The following is a 10,244-nucleotide window of genomic DNA, read 5'->3' on the forward strand; positions in this document are numbered from 1 at the left end:
TACGAGTTTTCTAACAAGTGCTCTATCTGGACTAAAGTTGGAATGTTGGTAAATCTATAACTGAGGGCTAGGTACCTTATCTTCTTACGTGCTCTGCTTTTTGCTGTATTTCTTTGTTTATGTTCTTTAGATCCTTCATTCACCTTGTACATTCTTGTAATCCTTTCTTCTAATGAAAGCTGGCTGGTAGTTCTCCGTTGCTTCCCTATCAAAAAAAGAAACAATGATTAGCACGACAGTTTCTCATTTATGCTATTTTATGAGTAGCATGAGAGCTTCTGATTTGTGCTTATTAAAATTCATATATACCGCATTTAGTTCAATTTTAGCACCCTGAAGCTAACACTTCAAAATTATCAGTAAGGGAGGAAATATTGGGTGAGACAGAGAGAGTATGTTGATGCCAACAACAAGTGAAAACCATGCCAATTCCTTGTTTTGCTGCAAAATTTTCTTATTGCCTTCAAAGGACTTATAGATTCCTCTATGAGATCAAAATGGATATGTTACCACCAAGAAGATCATCACCAAGATCTCCTGCAGCTACATATGTCTCTCATTTTGCACAACGAACTCCAACACCTCCACCTTTTCTCCCTATCATCATACTTCCATATTATGCTCAGTTCTTTCTCCAAATTTCAAGCTGCTGCTCCAACATCAACCATTTCAAATTCTCCTGAAAACTCACCAAGTTCACCAGCTGTCAGGCAAGTCTAAACCGCAATTCAGCAGCTTCAAATTTAGTAAGATGAGTACAGTGTAGCTCTGCCTTGTAGTATGCCATTCTTCCTGAATGTCTGAGAGTATTGATAGATGCTGCTGCTAACTTTACTGAAACCTTTTGTTGGATTGAACTGTTTGATGTGTATCACTGGCGAAGTCGAAAGATCACTGATAGGTATTTGGTGATATTTTAGTAAAAATAGGAATCACTATCTAGTTTGCTTTTTAAAGTTTTTTCCATTCATGTTTAATGGTGTGCGCTTTATTGGATTCTTTCAGCAAGGGCAACCCATGTGGCTCTAGTCATGTGATCATCCTGTGTCTCTTCTGCCCAAGGGTAGATAACAGGGCTCTATTCCAGCATTTGTGAAATTTCTTTGAGAAATCTTTCTACTATATGATTAGTTCATGTTTGCTAAAAAATGTCAAGCTAATTATCATGAACATTACTGTAAATTCACTCGAAAAGAATAGAACATATTTGAGTTAATACTCCTACCACTTTCTAGTTTGCTTGCTTTAGTTTTTGTCCATTCATGACTTAATGGTGTGTACTACCTTGGATTCTTTTGCAAGGGTCACCTGTGTGGCTTTAGTCATATGATGATCCTGTGTCTCTTCTGTGAAAGAGTAGATAACAGAGGCTCTATTTCAGGGAAATTATTGGTTGGACCAGGTTCACCGTGGACCACAAATATTTTATTAGTTGGAAGGAGAGGAAAATGATTAAATGCATCACATATTGTTGCTATACATGAAATGTAGAAAAAGAAATTCTATGCATGGGCTTCGATGTATTTTATCCTTTTCCCCTCCTCCCAACAAATAAATTATTAGTGGTCTGCGGTGAACCTGGTCTAACCAATAATTTTTCGCATCTGAGGTTCGCAAAGGGTGGATGGATCTCCATTCGTTTGCATCAGTATTTTAGAGTAGAGTGTCTTGGTTCTAACTATTATGCTCGCTCTTCCATATGCATAAAGCTTGCCTAACTCTTTAGAAGTCAGAACTGGAGATTGGCAAGGTTGTCAGGGTGCTGGTGCTGGTCATGATGGTCTGAGGTCACATACTTTTAGGCCCAGAAGCATCGAAACATTCTTTCGTTATGGCAGATAACCAAATGATGATCATATGAAGGGTATCATTGGCGATATTTTGTAATCCCTCTCAAATATTCATCTTATCACACTATGTAATATAGCTATTGATTTATTGCCTCTGTACATAGTGTATCTGTTGAAATATCAGTCCATTTTAATGTCTTTACCATTTTGTTATGTTCTCATGACAATTTAATTGTACTTCATTGAAAATGGGGACAACGAAAGTGTGGATTTTAAATCATGTTTCAGGATGTCTCAATCATATTTGCAATTATGACAATTGTATAATCACCTTGCACTTCGCATCATGATTCTGTTTATATTCCAAGTTTTTAATGAATGATTTTGTTATACTCTTGGGAATTTGTGGTAACAAAGCATAAGCAAAGACTGTTGCTTAGGAATATCACAATTACCATTATCATCATCATTGTCATTTAAGATTCATCAACACTGCAAATATCATAAACATTAGTGTGATTGCCTTGCAAACCTTATTCCAACTTTTTGAAGTAACCGCACCTTAATTGGTCTTATTGTTGAAGTTACCCAATTGTACATATGATCAGGATCAGATAAAATGTTGTCATGCCACAGGATATAACTGAAATCTAAATTTCAATATAATTATTGGTAAAGTGAATATGAATATTGGTTGGATATAAATAAGAATGACATATCATGACAATGAAGTGAAGCAAATGGTATTCATTCTTATTCTCCCCTTCAAAAAGGAATCATATCAAGTGGACAAAAAGTACATTTGGATGTCAATTATAACTACATTTGATACAGCTTGGAAGGGCTAGAGTGGCTAGAGTGAACCTCAAAAAAAAAAAAAAAAAAAAAAAGAGAGGCTAGAGTGGTCTACAAGGGTCTGGGACTTTGGTGATCCTCCTAGATCAATATCTGTGGTTAAGAAATGCGAAACACTAAGTCATCACATAAATACACTATCTAGATAGGGGCCATTACCTATTGTCGCAAAAATGTCGATCAAAGAGTAATAGCCAGATCCAACAAGATAGGGATATTTAGAAATCTTTTGGTGCTTTGATTTTCATGAACTTAATTTCAGATTGTGCATTTTATCTGCATGGATACGTGTATTTTACTTGAATCCCAAAAGGCTCAGCTACTATTGTCTGTATCCAGATATATTCAATATATTTATTTTGGATTCTAAATTTAACAAGATACATCGGTTAAAATCTTTGCTAAAAATTTAACATTTAGTATGTAACTAAACACCTGACACTCTACTGGCAATATTCATGTTTGGCTTCCATACCCTGATAGCACTGTTTACGGCATTCTTTCAGGTGCAACAGTTGATTGGCCTACGTTACCGTAGCCCATCTTTTTTAAGCATTCCATGTGATGTTGCTCTTTAAAACAGTTGGGATGACAAGAAGCTAGGCCAATCAGAGTTTCTGAACTTTTCTTTGGGCAGGACCTTGTGTTCCATTAAAGTCTGCTCATGATCAAAGCACTGCAACTAAATGGACTTTAAAAGGAACTCCTGAGATTCTCAATTTGCTGGGAGAAAAATAAAAAGGCTTTCTAGAAACCCCTTGGACTCGGTAGTTGTTACACAAGCATCTCTGAAATGTTCTCCATTTAACTTTTCTTTCACACCATGCCCCTCTTGCTAGTTTCTTTCATCCATTTACCTCCCGGGTAATTGTTTAAAGTTCTAATACTGTGCTACATGCACTAGTGCCATCTTCTAATATTCAAGCAATAGAAATTTTAGTCTTTCTAATGAGTAATTATGGATAGGACTTTGTATTTTCTGCCGGACACATCTTTTTATTTTTTTAATTTTTATGTCAATCACGGCAACAGCCATTAGAACAATAGCCCACCAAATGGCATTCCTCTTTCTTGTGGGGAGGGCACTTATTCTAAATGGTGGAAATTTTAGTGTGTGGGCATGTGGTTTGGTCTGGTTTCACAATACAATAAAAACTTTATATGGTGATTCAGTCCATCAGAGAGCAAGAATTCTTGAAGACATATAAGTTTTTTGAGTAATTAATATACAGGACTTGAATCCTTGACCACCAAAGAAGCAATCTTTAAGGATGATATATGCCAACCAACTGCACTAACAGTTGTTGGCCAGTCATGGAGGCATCGGTTAGCGTTGTTTACATAGTTTAATGTAATATGGAAGCAGTTTGTTGGGATGTGATGCAAGTTGATTGCAGTGTGGTACTAGCTGATTTAGATCATCACTCTCAACTTGGCAGGAAAAAAAAAAAAGGAAAAAGAAATAAAAAATCATTGCCAGGGTATAGTCTCTATGAAGTCGAATGTTTCCAAGATGCAAAATGGACAACTAGTTCTTCATGCAACTTGCTCACAATGAACCTTGGCCAGCCATCACAAGCATCAGCTTATGAATTGCATCCGTCCATGCAGGCTTTTTCATTTCATTAAAATACATGGCTTGTCCTCAGGAAAATGTATTAAATTTTTATTTGAAAGGAGTATATTACAAGTTGATGAAGATGTATTTTTTTTTTTACAAGTGTAGCAAATGGATTTGACGCTTCTAATGCAACCTTATTGTAGCAAAACTGCCTCCACTTGGAAGTCCCGGAGCATGGACCTTTGCCGATGTAAGTTTGATGTGTGGAGTCTTAAAGTTTTCCTTATGTTGCTGCCACTAAATTGTTCTTTAATGTAAGCTTACATCTAGACGAGAGGTTTAGAATTAAAAAATAAGAAAAATATGCTTCATGTTACATATAGGTCAAATATATCTTTTCCTTTAATGATGTTAAAACCTCAATGTCTCTTGTAGATCTTGCAGTGAGAAATTCTTTCCACAAATAAACAGTGCTTATGATTAAAGCATATCTAATGTTTGATGTGACAGAATGCATTTTGGATTACAAAAGTCTGAATTGATTATATTTAAACAACCATTATTATTTCATCCATCCTGGCTATTATTATTTCATCACTGTTCCATATAATATACAATGAGAGAGTATCCAACGCTATAATTTGTATGAGAATGTAGAACAGAAAAAAAGTTCAGGCTCAAAATTTGATTCTCATATACTTTTTTTGTTTCTAAAACTTGTCAAAAACTGGATCCAAACCCGAGCAGACCCAGTCCATATCGTGGTCTCGTTCTCGAAGGATTCCTTACTGTTTTTGCTCCTCTGGCAACCAAGCTTTCAAAAAGGTGGCGTCGCGTGCCAAGCACGTCTCCATATTCCTGCAAGGTTTCGGAAGCCAAGCCGGCCAGCTTCAAAGCAGCGAGTGAGAGCCACCATATGTACGGCTCCACATGCTTCCGCCGCGCGGTGGGACCCTTTCCGGTCCAACCTTCCCGAAGCCAGTGCGGGCCCGCCGGCGAACTCCCTCTCTTTCTCCACCTCCCTCCGTCGCAGTCAAAAGCCCAAAAACAAAACCGATAAAACAAGGAAACACCACGTATAAAGTACTTGATCAAAATCTAAGAAAGAGACTTGGCTCTCCAGCGTAGGACAAATGACCGAAGGAGAGGCAACAGGGGGTCTAAAGGGACCCTTCAATGTTAAGCAACGGACAGGAAAAGTCCGGAAGGAAGCTAGTTTTAGATCACGGGTACCGGAACTACAGGGAGGAAGATATGGCGAAATGAATGCGTTTTCCCTGCTTTTGGCTCTTTCTGGTCAGCTACAAGGTGGTGGGACACGGGTGGCATTGACCAAGGACTCGACCATACACAGCTCCTGGCTCGATAAGCGTTAGAGGATCCAGGGCTCTCGTGTATACATGTCATCATGCTCAAGTTTCAAACATGTTTCTAGATGATTTGAATGATATGTGATGCATCATGGTTTCATCCTTTTAAATGCTTAATTGAAAAAATAAAAGCCGGAAATGTTGAAACTTAGTGGAAAAAATTGTAGGGCAACATGAATAGTAGACTTGTCAGGCTTTTGAGAAGAACAGTGGAACTGCCACCTTCTAGATCAAATTCAGAATCTCTCCCCAACTGACTAATTAAAATCCTCATGGAGATGTGAATCCTTTCGCTTCATGTTCATGCATTGTATATTGAATTTTTTTTGTGACATGGAAAAATATATGAATTATTAGGTTCTAGCATACAAGTTTTATATGATCAATGGTGACATATGTGGCAATTAGCATAGGATTATCATACGAATGAAGGGCCTTCACGAGAGAAAGTATGAATTACATCTCTTACTCTATGTAGTTTTCACCAAATTAATCTTGTAAAATTGGAATGTAAGAACATTATGTGCCATTGTAGTAGGAAAAGTTTTGAAAAACCAAGCCTTCGAATTATTTCATTTCCATGCTAAAATGAAATTGTCGGTATAATATATTATTTTAAATGAGTACTATATTCTAAAAATGCATCAAACAAAAAATTATTTATTTTGGATCTATTTCACCAGCACTACATCAAGGGGATAGTGGGTTTAAAAGTAAATAATTTTAGCAGTATGATAAGATGCTCTGAAATATTGATATATAGCAGGGTCTCTATCACTAATAATTTTAATTGCAAACAAAAAAATAAAAAAAAAAATGACCACGGACATTTCATTGCTTCAACCTTCAAAAGTCTTTGGACCATCTGACTAAATTGATTGTTTAAATAGGTATTTCCCAAAGCATCGAATATTTATAGAAAATCAGGAAAATAAAACATAAAATATGAGTTATAACTTGCAGGTTTTATTAAATAGAAACCAATAACCTGCAAACCTAGGTAGCATAGCTAGATGTTGCTACCCTCTCTACTATATCCCAGTTGCTCTTAAATTAAGAAATAAACTTCTATGATGAAGCGAGAATCTTAATTTAATCCTAGCTACACAAAGATTTCTTCTGATACAAAAATATAAGTATCTCAATTGTGATTACTAGTAAATTAACATGCCCCTGAGCATGTTCACACAATTAATACCCTTCATAAGTACGAAACCAGAAGATCATATAATTTTGTTCTTCTCAGTATTATTAATGATATAGACCACAATCAAAAGTGCAGATCTTCTATCAATATAATTCACTACTAAGTTTCAATTCATAGATTTTTTATAAAAATTTCAATGTATATGCTAGTTCTCTGTTCATGAAGCATTTTAAACGGTCAATTCAAACAGAAGGAAGACGTTGTTTTATGGACCGTAGGACGTTTTTGTATGGTTCTGAATAAAGACCACCGGACGACCAATTCGTCACCATCAGAGCACTGAATTCCACCAACCATCTCAACTACTAAGTGGTGGCGGATCCCTCGATGGCATTAAATAGTTTCCCTGGAGCAAAGTATGCATGGTGTCAATTAGTTGTTATAGTTTGTAATGATGCTCCAATTTATCTTTTGCAAACCCACTGGATCCCACTTGAAAAGATTAAAGCTGCTTCTAGATCTGGTCCCATTCAGAACCAGTCAATTCCCTAAATCCGTGTTGTGCGTCAGCCATCAATTGTTCTCCACCGACCTGACCATCATACCACAACTTTCTACCCTGTGTTTGACTCACACCAAGGGCCTCTCCGTGTTGAACCATGACTTCATTATATAAGAGAGGAAGCCAACAAACTTCCAAGAGAAAACCAGCCTCCTTTTGTTCCACCTCTCCTTCTCTTCTAAGAGATGCTTAAGGCCAACGTAGAGAACACAGTTGCAAGCCCAGCAACTCTCTGGTTCCCAGGGAGAAAGATGGAAGGCTTTGGAGCGGCTCCGCTATCGGCGAGGGCGCGAGAGATAGCCAAGAGTCGAGAAGAGCTCCTCAGGCTCCTGCGAGATCTCCCGGAGTCGGAGTATGAGCTCTCCCTCACCGACCTCGTCGAGAAAGGATCGGTTGCCGGTAATTCAGCTGTGGAAGAGAAGAAGACTTCTTCGGAAGGAGAAACTAAGAGAACACCATCAGCTGCTAAGGAGAGAAAGAAGAGAAGGAACGCAGGGGGAGTTGTGGCAGCAGCAGTGATGGAGTGCTCTTGAATTTTTATGTGCCGAGTTCTCTGACCCGGAGCCTGACTGCACCACGGTCAAGCAGGGCCAGCCGGGGGGTGGCTCATAGGGACGTGACAGACTGCAACAAGAGGTAATGTTCAATGATGTTTAGTAGCAATAGAGTGATGACATGGTCACCTTTTCTTAATTTTTGATGCTAATGATTAGTGATCTTCGGATTGTTTCGTGAGATTGATTAGTTTTGCTTGTTTTCATAATTAGCAAGGACCTGGGGAATTAAAATGATTTTTTTTTTTCTATTAATGATCTTAATTTTTTAGGTGTTTTGAATCTGCTGGATGAGAGTGATGGCCTGTGGTTATGGTCGTTCGTTTCATAAGTCAGGTCTAATTGTAGGGATTAATAGTGAATCGGAGCATCAGATCTCCAACCATGGATAGAGTGAGTGGAAGAGTGGATGGTCATCCTTTACATCCTCATGTGGTCTCAGTCTAACGACGTAAAATTCTCCCAGTTTAGAAAAGGTTGGTTGTTGTTTGGGCACCAAACCCATTACTAAAAGTTTCCTATAAAAAATAGTGGAGAAATAAAAAAGATTGGTAATCATATAAAAATTATGATTTTTTTAAAGTATATATATATATATATATATTTCAAGCAATACCCAACTTATTTGCTACCACTCAGGAACTAGGTGCTTCTTCAATGACAAATTAGCTACCAACCATTTGACCTAACTGATGCTGCTATAGCTGCTAATGATCTATTTCATACCAATAATGGCAGGACATCCATCTAAAACAATTCTTTCTGAGATTAGGAAAGTGTCATCCTTACTTGCTACTCTATACTTATCCTAACTCTCAAGAGTCGATCCTAATTGGACCGAACCGCTTCCTCCTTATCCAAGTGGCAATAGATGATACCATCCGAGTACGATATCCTCGTCAAACAATTGAGAAACACTTGCAATATGAAACCCTTCTCTCTGTTGTCAAATCTTTCCTCAACCAAGATGACATCTATTTGAGTACTATTATATGCACGTTAAAACATACATTTAGCTGGTAAGACAGCATCTACCAATACAAGTTTTGTAATAAAACTAGTATGGACTTGTTAATTAATATCGCTAAGCAAGCCTTGTGAACTGCGACATATGGGTATCACCGACCAAAAACTGCTAGCAATTTGAAACTGTGACGGTTGGTAAAAGAAACCATTTTCTTGTGCTATTTTTATGATCAACTTGCCTCTTTACTACTTAATCACCATGTGAATAACCAGATGAAGCGATGTTTGTTGGCTCCTTCAGGGACAGAGAACCCGCCATGTTCGGATGTTGGCCAGCTTTTTGGGAGAGAAGGGGAGGGAAGTCCAGGCGAGAGGTGTTGGAAAGAAGATGAGAGGAAATGTCATTGGGGTCCTTCATGCTTTGCCCTCGGAGCTCTGTTTAACTGAGCTGTGTTCGATCACATGGCGGCTTTGGTTGGGTTGGAAATTAACTAGGCAAAGACTTGACCTTTCATGGCCATCTATGTTTGTCCATCTGTAAATTATGATTTCTAACACAATTAGTATGGCCTAACCGAGAATTGCTTTCTAATGTCTTCTTTGTTATGTTTATATATATACGGCTGTTCAGCACTTGAGATTTACATGAGAGTTATCATAGATGGCTGGGATCCCTATCTGATCTTATATATATATATTTATATTATTTATTTGATATGACAAGTAGCCTTTCACTTGATCTATCCTTTTTTAGCTTATAAAATTGGAAACTTATGCATGTTATGAGAAGATCTCTAATAACAAGTTGCATCAACATTCCCTGCTGATCTACCAAAAAACTTCCCCAATAGAGTGGTAAGCCTCTTGTTTCTTTTTCTCAACTAGAAGATGAGAAGAGTGACAATTTGGATGAAAGTGGCACGTTAGATGCATCTGCAAAGGAAGATGTGAATGGTCATAATCATAGCTCAATTTTTTTTTTTTTAAAAAAAAACTTTTATCTTACTAATAAATGTCGATACTGGTTGTCACACTCCTATTTTTTTATCATTTTATCTTACTAATAATTTTTGAGGGAGAGAGAGCTAAACCATGACAGATGCATTTCGTTAAACAGAGTTGTTTTTACTAAATATCATTTTTAAAATGCTGACAATGATCATATATCCAAACCTCCTCAAAAATTGCATTTTAATGCAACGATTAGAAATGGGTGCGATCTGAGAAAGTATCTTGGTGGCGCCATCGTGGGGAACAATGTAAATGTGAGAAGAAATGATTGTTTAAGATAATCTAATCGGAGAAAGGTGAACCTGGTTTGAAAAAAATATATGCAAAATATATAAAAATGATAAAAGAACCATAGAAACGCTAGCTTTACATGGATTTCCATTATTCTCAGATTTGGGATTTTAATTCAGCATGCAAACAAGGATGGC

General features: G+C 37.3%; 1 non-coding gene across 1 annotated transcript; it reads left to right on the plus strand.

Moving 5' to 3' along the window:
• Positions 1-7,431: 7,431 nt before the first annotated feature.
• On the plus strand, positions 7,432-9,517 carry LOC105054201 (uncharacterized). The gene is made up of 2 exons (XR_012135566.1): positions 7,432-7,921; positions 9,107-9,517. It is a non-coding gene; the product is annotated as an uncharacterized protein (transcript).
• Positions 9,518-10,244: the final 727 nt, after the last annotated feature.

This window comes from Elaeis guineensis, chromosome 11 (genome assembly GCF_000442705.2).
Source record: "Elaeis guineensis isolate ETL-2024a chromosome 11, EG11, whole genome shotgun sequence".
NCBI classification, from domain to species: domain Eukaryota; kingdom Viridiplantae; phylum Streptophyta; class Magnoliopsida; order Arecales; family Arecaceae; genus Elaeis; species Elaeis guineensis.